The sequence below is a fragment of the Panthera pardus genome, unplaced genomic scaffold, assembly GCF_024362965.1.
Source record: "Panthera pardus isolate Hobbes unplaced genomic scaffold, ASM2436296v1 HiC_scaffold_21, whole genome shotgun sequence".
NCBI classification, from domain to species: Eukaryota; Metazoa; Chordata; class Mammalia; order Carnivora; family Felidae; genus Panthera; species Panthera pardus.
The window spans coordinates 9,435,709-9,449,199 of NW_026526777.1; positions in this window are offsets into that span (position 1 = coordinate 9,435,709).

The window sequence follows — 13,491 nt, forward strand, 5'->3', positions numbered from 1 at the left end:
CTAATACATTTTAACTTGATAAACAAGGGATGTCTTGCCATACGAGTAGTACGAACGTCACATGATCACAACTGAGGCAAGGGGTCTTGAAATTCGCTTTGATATGCGAGTGCTTTGGCTGACAAGCATGTTTCCTGGAGGAACTCTGCTTGCGTCAAGGTTTTACATATATCTCCCTGTTCTTTTAATTTTTTTTTAGTGTTTATTTTTGACAGAGAGAGAGAGAGAGAGAGCGAGCGCACGAGTGGCGGAGGGGCAGAGAGAGGGAGACCTGGAATTCAGAGCAGGCCCCAGGCTCCCAGCTGTCAGCACAGAGCCTGATGCGGGGCTCGAACTCACGGACCGCGAGATCATGACCTGAGTCGAAGTCAGACGCTCAACCGACTGAGACACCCAGGCTCCCCGTATAGCTCCCTGTTTTTAAAAGACTAGGTCACCCACCACCTAGGGGGGGCTCCCTGCCTCCCCCACCACCTCTGCGCCCTCTAGGATTCCATCCCTTCACCCCTGCCTCCCAGACACTGAATCACCCTCATTAACGTGCTGTGAAATTAATAAAGGGAAACATGGGCTACAATGGAGTCAGGAGGTCTGGCAGGGGTGGGTGGGGTGTATATACGCACCCTACCGCCTTACCACTTGTCAATTGCAAATCCAACCAGAAGAGAGGACCTTGCAGGGAGATCCTACTGGACTCTCCCCCTGGAGGAATAAAGGCTTATCGCCTTTCCCGCCGGCAACAGCCCAGCCAATGGGAGGCCACTATACTTCCCACCCCCCAGTGTGCTCCAATGGGCTTGCTCGTAACACCCTTCCCAACTTCCCCTTTCTTCTATAAGAGACCATACCTCTCTGTTCTGGCACTTGCCTGTGGTTTTGCTACAGGTAGCTTATCTTGGCTCGCCGTTCTTTGCTATTTCCAAACAAATCCACCTTTTGCTGGTAAAATAACTGGCACTTGTATTTTTTATTAAATAATTTTTTTTTTAATGTTTACTTATATTTGAGAGAGAGTGTGAATGAAGGAGGGGCAGAGAGAAGGAGACAGAATCCAAAGCAGGCTCCATCCAGGTCCTGAGCTGGCAGTGCAGAGCCTGACGCAGGGCTCGAACCCACCAACCGTGACCTGAGTGGAAGTCGGACACTCAGCCTACTGAGCCACCCAGGCACCCCAAGACTGCTGTGCTTTTAAATAACACCTAAGCCTTAGTAAACTGGCTTTGTTTCTCCACCCTCTGTCACAACATCCTCTGAGCCAACAGAGCCAACCTCCTCCTACACAGCTCGAAGACACCGCTTTGGCTGGTGCAGCTTTAGTTAAACCCTTCATGGGCTCAGTTGAAAATAAACCTATTAGGACCTGCTTGAAGGTTCTAAGGAGTGGGGAGGGGTGGAGAAGGGGACCTGGGAGGTGGGAAAATTCTTTGAGATGGATTTCAACCAACTTCTGATGGTAGAATATGTTTTTTTTTTCTTTTAGCATTTGTTCTTTTTTTAAAGTTTATTTTCAGAGCGAGCGCAAGTGGGGGAGGGGCAGAGAGAGGGAAAGAAGAATCCCAAGCAGGCTCCGGCTGTCAGCACACAGCCCAACGCGGGGCTCGAACCCACGAACCGGGAGATCATGACCTGAGGCGAAACCAAGAGTCAGCAGCTTAACCACCCAGGCGCCCCTTTAAGATTTCTGTTTTTGAAGCCGAATTTTAAAAGATCACTTAACACCTAGAATGAAGTCAACCCACTTGTTGAATCTTCGGCTATGCCTGTATATATACTTAATATTTTCTTTCAATAAACTACGTACCTAAAATAACAGAGCCAGATGAATCAGCTTGAGTTAGGAGTAAAACCTAGACATATGTTCTCCATTAAATGACTGGCGGTGAGGGGGCAGGAGAACTCGAAGCTGCTTCGCACAACTCATTACCCTGCAGGCCAGCTGATGTTCAGAGATTTGTCTGGGCTACATCAGTGGTTCCTCTGACGCGTTGCAGAATGGCAATGGCTTGGGGTTCAATGAGTGTGTGTTGAGTCCTGGCTGCCCCCCGGGGCCAGGGAACGCCAGCGTGGCCTCTGCCTACAAATCCCACGCGTCTGGGTGGGTTTCATGCGGAAAAGTCCAGGATCCTCTCATGTCAGGTAGTAACACCTGTGGATGTTTCAGGATTCCTCCTCATCAGCGCCCTGTACTTTCTTTTCAGTTCCTGAACTTTTCGGCTTTCATGGCGATAATGGTCACTTCGGACTTGCCCAGCCTTCAGGACACCTTCACTGCGCTTTAGCAGTCCCGCAAGGTATGTAAGGAATGCGGTCCTGCTCCGCTTTCCAGGAGGGGACGGATTTGAGCCAATGCTGCCGCCGGGCTGTCTGGTGCGCGCCTGCCATCTAGCGGTGGGACGCAGATCCCGACGGAGGGCGGCGTGGAGTGGCTGGGCTAAGGTCGTTTGCTTGGCTCCTGTGGTTCTAAGAGGGTTATCAGAGCGCCCCCAGAAGTCTGACTGCTGAAGTGATCTCGCTTTTGTGTCTTCCTGGAAAGTCTTTAAAAGAGCCTTCGTTAGGGCCGATCGGAGCTGCCCCCTTTTCTCTCCCGCTACAATCTGTTGCAAGCGGTTCTCCAAGCTGCTCGTTACAGTCAAGGCGGGCGGGGGGGGGGGGGGGGGTGTTGAAAAGGGCGGTCCATTCCTGAGAATTTTGATTCTGTAGGTCTAGGGAGAAAAATCCTTTGTAACACACTGCCAGGTGAATCAGGCACACAGGCAGGGCTGGAAACCGAGGGGCTCGTGTATTTAATCATATAGACCATTCAGATCCGTGGTGTTCATTGTACTCGGGTGCCCATTTCGTCCAGGAACGTCGTCTGTGCTGTTCAAGTCTCTTCTCTGCCTGTGTGGGGACTGGAAAGAAGGCGTGAGTCTGCTCTTAAGGCCATTCAAATCCAGCACTGCCCTCTTAGGTTGCAAGACCCCGCCCCAGGAGATGCTAAACTATGGTGCCCCGGGAAAGTGCCTTAGGATGTCCTCAGAGGTGGGCACGTTTTTTAGGAGTCATCCTCAAGCAGGTTTTGGTCACAGCGCCCTTTGTGACATCTTACCTGAAGTCTCAACAGAGAAAAGAAAAATGTGGTTAAAGTTGGCAAGAGGGCATCTCGAGAATCATGCAGACTCTTCCTTGAGGATTCTGAGTTTTCTTTGAAACCGGGAATCCAAGCCCCTCATTTTACACACGAGGAAACCAGGGCCCAGAGGCCGAGTGACTGGGTCAAGATCCTAGCAACGTGGGCTCCAGGTCTGCAGTGGACTTGATTAGGGCTTTAAAAAGAGAATTCCCTCCTCCTGGGTCTCATCCTGAGCTTCTCCAGGGGCAGGCGTTGTTGGCAAAAGTTGGGGTGGGTCTCTGCTCTTGGATTGATTCTTTTTGGCAGGAAGAATGATCTAAGTAATACTCACTTGGTTTGCAGAAGGCAGGAGAAAAAGGAGAGAGAATAGAATGCCTTTTATTTATCATTTTATTATTACCATTTTTTTAATTCTTAAAAAAAATGTAATGTTTATTCCTTTTTGAGAGAGAGAGAGCGAGCGAGCGAGCGAGCACAAACAGGGGAGGGGTGGAGAGAGAGAGAGAGACAGGGAGACACAGAATGTGAAGCAGGCTCCAGGCTCTGAGTTGTCAGTACAGAGCCCGACACGGGGCTCGAACTCATGAACCGCGAGATCTTGACCTGAGCCGAAGCCAGACGCTTAACTGACTGAGCCCCCAGGCACCCCTTGGACACCTTTTAAAAATTAGGTTTAGTTGGTTGGCGTCAACTGAGTTTTGTGGAAGGGGTTCCACCTCTGCTTAATGATTTCCGCGTGGTCTAGCTTCTGCTAAAAGGAGAGACAGCCTCTTGGGGCAAACAACTCTGCAGTCAGCAGACCTAGCTTCACACGTTGGCTCCTTCCCATAACAGCTAGGTGGTCTTGGGCAGCTGTATCCTAGGGGCGAAGTCCCCTGCTTGGCCTAGAGTACTGAATGACAACGTGTGGGCAGAGAGGCAGGACTGTGCAGGGCGGTATAAGGTGCCCAGTGAGTGGTGGCTGTGGTGTTCTTGGTAATTGGGCTGCACAGGTGACGCTGAATTCTGGAAAGGCCCTTTCTTCTCTGGAGCTCAGGGCATCTGGGAGAGGCTGGCTGGCTTCAGGGAGAATTCCTAAACTAGAATTCTCTACAGCCACTGCTAGAGCCTTGCCCCCAGGCTCACCTCATCTATTGACGGAGGAGGGTTTAGCAAAACCCAAATGGGCTATTTTGATGTGGGGCTATACCCAAGGGGTTCAGAGCCTTAGCCGCCCCAGGGCTATGAGCCTCCCAGGCTGAGACTCACCCCTTTCTGGGCCTCTCCTCACCCCCGCCGCCTCCCCTGGTGTCAGGCTCTGTGATGAGAGTTGGATTCTGGGACAGAGTAAGGAAAGACACCTGCATAGGTATTATCGAGTCATTTAAAATGGATCTGATGGGCGCCTGGGTGGCTCAGTCAGTTAAGTGACTCTTGGTTTCGGTTCAGGTCCTGATCTCATGGTTGGTGGGTTCGAGCCCTGTATTGGGCTCTCTGCTCTCGGTTTGGAGCCTGCTTGGGATTCTCTGTCTTTCCTTCTCTCTCTGCTCCTCCCCCACCGTCTCTCTCTCAAAATCAATGAATAAACTTAAAAAAATTAAAAACCCAAAGGACTGAAAACTTAATGGTGTGCTTCTTAAGACCTGAAAATAATGAGTGTCAGACAGTCGTGGCATCAAAATGAAGGCGTCAGATACGGTGTCCTTGGGTTCTGCATCTGAAGAGTCTGTTGTGCGACAGATTGGGGGTGGGCACAGGGCATCTTCAGTGGGACCGCCTGCGTCGTGCCTGGCACTCCCTTAAGGATGACGTCCCCCTCATCCAGGATGTACCAGACTGATGAAACACCTCTCTTTTCTCGATTAGGGATTTTTTTTGTTTTGTTTTGTTTTGTTTTGTTTTGTTTTGTTTTATTTTATTTTGTTTTGTTTTATTTTGTTTTATTTTATTTTGTCTTATTTTATTTTGTCTTATTTTATTTTATTTTGTTTTATTTTATTTAATTTTGTTTTGTTTTATTATTTTATTTTATTTTATTTTGTTTTATTTTGTCTTATTTTATTTTGTTTTCTTTTGTTTTGTTTTGTTTTATTTTGTTTTGTTTTATTTTATTTTATTTTGGTTTTTTTGTTTTGTTTTGTTTTATTTTGTTTTATTTTATTTTATTTTATTTTGTTTTATTTTATTTTGTTTTATTTTATTTTGTCTTATTTTATTTTGTTTTATTTTATTTTATTTTGTTTTGTTTTATTATTTTATTTTATTTTATTTTATCTATCTATTTATTTATAAACTTTTTAAATGTTTATTCATTTTTGAAAGAAAGAGAGAGAGAGTGCAAGTGGGGAAGGGGCAGAGAGAGAGAGAGAGAGGGAGACACAGAATCCGAAGAAGGCTCCAGGCTCCGAGCTGTCAGCACAGAGCCCGACGTGGGGCTCGAACCCGTGCACCACGAAATCATGACCTGAGCTAGAGTCAGACACTTAACCGAATAAGCCACCCAGGTGCCCCCCGATTAGGGTTTTTAATCTCTTGTTGTCCCTAGCCCCCTGCAGCAAGTGTGCCTTCTAAGGACCCCCTCTCAGGATAATGTTTTTACATACATGAAATAACACCCCAAAACATCAAAGGAAATAAATTGTAGTAAAACAGTTACCCAAATATAAAAACAAGCATGTATTGTGGGAAGACATGTGCTTCTTTATTAACCCGTCAAATAACATGAGCCAGGGTCAAGTCTAAGAACTACCACAGTTAGGTAGCATTAATGAACCCAAGCGATCCTGTGACATTCTGTAACAGTGAGCACGTGTTCTGAAAATAACTGTGACTTCTTCCGGCAAACAGTTTCACTTACAGCTAATATTCCTTTAAAAAAAAATTTTTTTTAACGTTTATTTATTTTTGAGACAGAGAGAGACAGAGCATGAACGGGGGAGGGTCAGAGAGAGAGGGAGACGCAGAATCTGAAACAGGCTCCAGGCTCTGAGCTGTCAGCACAGCTGACGACGCGGGGCTCGAACTCACGAACCGTGAGATCATGACCTGAGCCGAAATCGGACGCCCAACCGACTGAGCCACCCAGGCGCCCCCACTTACAGCTAATATTCCTGTGCTTTGTCGCCTGCGTTCATAACATAAGGAAATGCTGCCCTGAATCCTCAGACTAAGAACCCCTGGCTGAGATCCAAATCCTTCAAGGTGCCTGGTGACTAAGGTAGACAGAAGTGTTCCCTTTTAAGACGTGTCCTGGTGAGCCGGGCCTGAGCCACGGCGCCGGGCAGGCTGTGCGGGATGGGCGCAGTCAGTGAGGCAACCTCACTCTGGCCTCAACTCCCCCGCTTGCCAGTGAGGTTGGCAAAGTCACGGCACTTCTCCTGCCGGGCTCTCCATCTGCGAAATCAGAGTGTAACCTCTGCCATCCTCAACCTAATGCTTTGCTACATGATGGGAAAGAACGCATGGAACCTGAACGAGAAACAGTAAAAACTGTAATATAAACATCAAGTGTGCTATTTATTTTCAGTGCAAAGTGTAACTAGGCCCAAGTGATGTTTAAAAATGATCAACTTTGGGGCGCCCGGGGGGCTCAGTCGGTTGAGCGTCCAGCTTTGGCTCGGGTCATGATCTCACGGTTCGTGAGTTCGAGCCCCGTGTCGGGCTCTGTGCTGGAGGCTCAGAGCCTGGAGCCTGCTTTGGATTCTGGGTCTTCCTTGCTCTCTGCCCCTCCCCTGTTCATGCTCTGTCTCTCTCTCCTTCAAAAATAAATCAACATTAAAAAAAAAAAAAAAAAAAGATCAACTTTGACTCAGGCCGAGTGTCGGTGAGGAAGACAAGAGGTCTGTCCACCGCCAGAAAGAAGATTAGGGCAAATGAAAACAGGAGTCAAAGCCTGTCTCAGCCACTCAGAGACCATGGCTTTGGGGCAGCATCCGTGAACCAGCAGGAGCCACGAAGACAGCATTCCTTTCTCTACCTCTGGTCACAGGGGTCTATGATCCATTTTGAGTTAATTTTTATTTATGGCGCGAGCTGTAGACAGAAGGTCGTTATTTTGCATGTGATATCCTCTTGTTCCAGCACCAGTGTTGAAAAGACTCCCCTCTTTGAATGGTGTTTGCACCTTTGTAAAAATATCAAGGGCGCCTGGGTGGCTCAGTCAGTTGAGCATCCAACTCTTGATTTCAGCTCAGGTCATGATCTCACGGTTCGCGAATTCAACCCCTGTGTTGGGCTCTGTACTGACAGTGCAGAACCTTCTTGGGATTCTCTCTCTCCTTCTCTCTCTGCCCCTCCCCTGCTTGTGCACTCTCTCTCTCTCTCAAAATAAATAAATAAAAACTTAAAAAAAAAATTAGCTGTTCATATTTGTGGCTCTGTTTCTGGACTCTGTTCCACTGGTCTTTTTGTCTATTTTGGGGTCAATAGCACACTGTCTTGATTACTGAGGCTCTATAATAAGTCTTGAAATCAGGTAGTGTTAACCCTCTAAATTTGTTCCTTTTCAAAATAGTTTTGGCTATTATAGGTCATTTGCATTTCTGTATAAATTTTAGAATCACTTTGTCAATTTCTACAAAAAGTTCTGCTGAGCTGTAATTGGGATGTTGTCGAATCCATAGATTATCTGGGGACAACTGACATTTCACAACGTTGTGTCTTTTGACCTCTGAACAAAGTCCACCTCTCCATTTTTTTCTTTCTTTCTTTTTTTTTTTTTTTTTTTTGGTGTTCTTTCACTTCTCTCAGCAATGTTTTATCATTTTCAGTTTACAGATCTTGTACATCTTTTATCAGATTTGTCTTTATGTACTTCATATTTTTGATGCTATTGTAAATAGTATTTTAAAAAAATTTTTTAATGCTCATTTATTTTTGAGAGAGAGACACAGAACATGAGCAGGGGAGGGTCAGAGATTGAGGGAGACACAGGATCCGAAGCAGGCTCCAGGCTCCGAGCTGTCAGCACAGAGCCCGGGGTGGGGCTCGAACTCACAAACCGGGAGATCACGACCTGAGCCGGTCGGTCACTTAACCAACTGAGTCACCCAGTAAATAGTATAGCCCTAGTAAATAGTATATATTTTTTAAAATTCCAAGTTCTAATGTTGTTGCTAGCTGTACCTTTCGCCGCTCATCTTTATCTCTGTTCTCTCCCTCCAGATATGCAGTTACATGTACGTAGGAACCCTTATTCTCTCCTGATTCTCTTTTTTTTTTTTATTTTTCACATCTTTAGCTTCTCAAGGCTACATTTTCGCTATTTCTCAGGTCTATTTCCAGTTCCCTTATTGTCTCTTCAGCCATGTTTAGCCTGCCGTCTAAAACCCTTCCATCGAGTTTTTAATTTTGTTGACTTCATTTTTAGCTTTCAGAAAAAGTACTTCATCGTGTTACAAAACCTGCTTGTTGCTTTTCTACAGTGTCTTATCCTTATATTTCAATTCCTATTCTTGACTCCTATAAAATGTCTTCATTTTCTCATGTGCTCCCCTATGCATCAAGCAGGACCTTTATTATTATTATTTTTTTATTTTTAAGAAAGATTTTATTTTTAAGTGATCTCTGCACCCAATGTGGGGCTCGAACTCGTGACCCCGAGACCAAGAGTCGCACTGTCTACTGACTGAGCCAGCCAGGTGCCCCTAAGCAGGATTTTTAAATGTTTCATCTGGAATTTCTGGTAAAAGTCATGGTAAAAATGTTTACATCATGGTAAAAAATAAATATAAAAGCATGCCACTGGTTTTCTCAAATTTTTTGCTTCAGGAAATTTTTGCTTTGCTGTGGAGTGTTTTTACTCCAAATCAAACTGTAGGCTCTTTAAGGTCAGGGATTGTGAAGTATGCTTTTCCTGTATTTTAATGTGCTATAACATACACTTGTGATGTAATCAATGCCTAACAGTTGGCTGATTTCCTTATTTAATTTTTTTTTTTTTTTTTTTTTTTGGAGCCAGGCCCTGTGCTAGCATGAGATACATGTATGTTTTTAGAGCGTCGTGGAAATCTGTGTGTGAATCATTCCTGACCAAGAAGAAGGGTGGATCGCTGTCTAGGTGTGGCCCTGCGCTGTTGGCCGATTGGCTGATTGGCTGGGGAAACAGCTCTGTCTGGTTTCTTAGAACTGGTCACTAGATGGCAGCAGTGAGCCACAGCACAGTTGAGTCTTGCTTTAACCTTCAGGACAGCTGGAGGACAGTCGGTTCAAACATATTGACCATTCATTCTGTGCCAGGTACTGCGCCAAGCCCTCCCTGCCCTCTGGGACCTCATACATGGCCAGTGGCCCCTCATGTGTAGACACAGCACTTATGTGAAGGAGAATGGAGCAGCCACAGAGGGGGATGATTCCAGTTCCTGGATCTAGGGGGTCTCAAGAAGAAGGAACCATTGGCCCCTTCCTAGCAGAACTCAGATTGGTCAGTAAGAAGGAAACGTACAATCCCTGTGTCACCCGCTCTGGCCCATCCAACGCCCTCTGTGGTTGTTTCATGTGAACACGTCTTAGTATTCCCATTGGCTTTTCCTACCAGAGGTCTCCTAGGCCTGGCTCTGTAAGTGGCTGCTTGTGCAACCCTGGAGTGACTACTTCTTTAGCCCAGTTGCTTTATTTTTGGGTGACAGTGTTGGTCCCGACAGCTTCACAGGGTTGTCTCATATTTAAGTGAAGTGATAAAGGTTAATGCTTTGAAAATTCATTAGTGGGGGCACTAAAATAATTGTTCATATAAAGCTCCCTAAAGTTTCTCGAGGGCAGGCTGGGTCCATCGTGGCCATTTATTGAGTTGGTTGGAATGACTCTTCCAGAAGAGGAGACTCATAACCAGCGGATGTATGTCGGGCTGGTTCTGACCAACCTCAGAGCCGAGAGGGGAGGTGTGCCGTTGATGTGCTGGGATTAGCGTCAGGCACTGATGCTCGACGGGCGGGTCTAGGCTGGCACTAGACAGGGGGTGTGGCTCCCGCAGCAGGTGCTCCTGTCTCAGGCCCCAGGGAGGGGGCCCCAGGCAGGGCCCCTGAGGAAGAGGACACGGGGTGGAGTCGGGCTGGATGGGTACAGTGTGATGCTGCCCTAAGCCCTGAAACAGGCTGCCAACAAGAAAGCCACAGTCATTTTTCAGGACCAGTGTGACAAGAGCCAACTGGCTAGTGGGGACTTTCCCATCCCTGCTCATTCTTGAGGGAGGGAGACTCCTCCAGCTGGTGGGGCCCCTGGGAGGAAGGGAGAGGAGGACAGCCTGGAGAGAGGTCACCATGCTTAACTTCCTGCCCCACCAGGGAACACCTGGGAGCCTGCTGGTCCTTCTGCCACCGGAGTGGATCTTAAAAACAATCTGTCAATTCGATCACAACGAATGTTTTTAAAACTTCAGCTTAAAGTGAGATTTCCATGCAGACATTTTGGCATGAGTGTGTGCATGCGCGTGCGTGTGAGTGTGCGTGGGGACTGCCGGGGTGGGAGTGAGCACCGCAGGAAAGGCTGGTTTACAAGAGCATCTCCTCTGAGATGGTTCTAATCAGTTTTGTGTTAGAGATTTATTTACTCTTGCAAGGATCACTCAGTCAGCAACAACATCCTCCAGTTTACTAATCGACATTCTAGAGCATGGCTTCTGGACATACTTGGATCTGGAGACTTCTCTCTTGGCTGCATTTTGTGTGTGTGAGCACAGGGAGAAGGGGTTAATACACGCTTGCCTCTGTGTGCTGCTGTAGCACTGAGGAGAACTGGCAGAGGTAGCTTCTGCGTGTGTGTGTGTGTATATGTATAGGTGTGAGTATGTATGAGTGGGTATGTGTGAGTGTGCATGTATGTATATTTGTGAGTGTGTATATATATGTGCAAGTGTGTGTGTGAATATGCGTGCTGTATGTGAGTGTGCATGTGTATATGTGTGAATGTGCATGTTTAAGTGTGTATGTGTGAATATATATGTGCATGTGTGTGAGTGTACATGCGTACATGTGTGATTGTGTGTATGTGTGCATATGTGAGTGTGTCTGTGAGTGTGCAAGCGAGTGTGTATGTGTATGAGAGTGCATGTGTGAGTGTATGAGTGTGCATGTGTATGTGTGAGTGTGCACGTGAGTCTCTGTGTGCGGGTGTGTGAGTGTAGGTGGGTGTGCATGTGAGCGTGCACATGTGTGAGTGTGCATGTGAGTCCACATGTGAGTGTAGGTGTGTATGTATGAGTGTGAGTATGCATGTGTGTGGATGTGTGTATGTATGAGTATGCATGTGTGTATATGTGTGAGTGTGCATGTATGTGTGTATGTGTATGTGCATGTATGTGTGTAGGTACGAGTGTGCATGTGTGTATATGTGTGGGTGTGCATGTGAGTCTATGTGTGCGTGTATGTGAGTGTAGGTGGGTGTGCATGTGAGCGTGCACGTGTGTGAGTGTGCATGTGAGTCCACGTGAGTGTATGTATGTATGAGTGTGAGCATGAGTGGGTGTGCATGAGCATGTGTGTAGGTATGACTGTGCATGTGTGTATATGTGTGAGTGTGCATGTGAGTGTGTGCGTGTATGTCTGTGCGCGTATGTGAGTGTAGGTGGGTGTGCATGTGAGCGTGCACGTGAGTGTGCGTGAGTCCACGTGTGAGTGTATGTGTGTATGTATGAGTGTATGTGTGAGTGTGCGTGTGCATGTGTGTAGGTATGAGTGTGCATGTGTGTATATGTGTGAGTGTGCGTGTGAGTCTGTGTGCGTGTATGTGTATGTCTGTGCACGTGTGTGAGTGTAGGTGGGTGTGCACGTGAGCGTGCACGTGTGTGAGTGTGCGTGTGAGCCCACGTGTGAGTGCGTGTGTGAGTACGTGTGAGTGTGCGTGTGTGTGCGCGCGTGAGTATGCGTCGGCCAGAACACACCCGGCAAATTACGCCATCTCCCGTACGCTCCTCGTTCTCCAAAGCGCCGGGCCTCCACCAGGAGGCGGAACTGAACATTCCCCCCGATCCTGTCCTCCGTCAACCCTCACAGGCGGCCGGTGCCGTGTGTCCGGCGCCGAAATGCGTTAGTTTTCAATGTGCCTTGACTTCCGTGAGGTGGATCATATTACCTCATTTTATGTAAAAGGCACCGAGGTTTAGGAAACGTTAAGGAAACTACATCAAGTCAGCAGTGCGTGGGGAAGCCGGAAGCTGACCTGTGCCTTTCCGAGCGCAAGACGCAAGCTCTCCCTGGCTCCTTGGCACCCCTCCCGTGTCCCAGCACCTCAAAGGCGGAGTCCCGCCCTCCCGCCCTCCCCACCTGGGTGTCCTCGCAAGCGCCCTGCTCCCCACCGGCCCTGACCTGCTCACCCAACCGGCAGGTGATCGTTCCCTCTGCCTCCCGGCCTGCGCCTCCGGTCCCCACGCGGCGTCCCCACGTGGGACCGTGGCATTCACACCTGCGTTTGAGTCGGCCCTTCGGGGGCCGCTCCTTGGGCCCCAGTAGTCTGCAGGGGGGAGGGGGTGCTGCTTCCTTTGACTCTTCCCAACACGCGGCACTTGAGACAGGACTGGCAGGTGAGGGGAGCAGGACCGTGCGGGCTGCGGCCCGAGAAGGTCAGGGGCTGATCTTGTCCCGAGTGCCAGGACGCAGGGGGACTAAGACTTGCCGAGAGGACTGTGCGGTGAGGACTTGGCCGGGCTGAGCCTGGGGGCGAAGGAAGCAGCAGGCGGGGTCGGGCTTGTGTTACTTGGGACTCTAGAAGAGCCCAAGCTAGCCATCCAGTCGTGTTCTCCGCGAAGTTCATGCTTTTTTTTTTTAAAGTTAATTTATTTATTTTGAGCGAGCGAGATCCTGAGCGCATGCGCGTGAGCGGGGGAGGGGCAGCGAGAGAGGGAGAGAGAGAATCTCAAGCGGACTCTGCACTGTCAGCGGCTCCATCTCACAAACCATGAGATCATGACCCGAGCTGAAATCGGGAGTTGGACGCTCCGCTGACTGAACCACCCTGATGCCCCTGTGCTTTTTTTTTTTTTTTTTATTTGGTTTGTACCAGAACGCAGATGGTGTGTGTGTGTGTGTGTGTGTGTGTGTGTGAGTGAGGTGAAGGCGAGGGCATGAGTCTTACTATCCAGCTGACGGACTGGAATCTTTGTGTTTTATTTTGCAATGACTATAGAATTTTCTTCACATCTCACAAATTAAAACCCTTAGCTTTGAGAATATGGTTAAATCTATTCAAGGACACCGCTCAGGGCTATTGATTTACACTCTCCAAAAGGACGCACTTGTCTTTAAATCACATTGTTCTGAAGATGGGAAGTGGGACACCTCAGTCTCTGACTTGCAGTCTAGCACGTGTCCGTGTCGCCAAGCACAGGAAGGGACTATCCTAGACAGGACACTGGCGGCTCCCGCGCTGGTTTCCGGGACTCTCTTTAGAGCGGTCATCTGTCTGCCGCT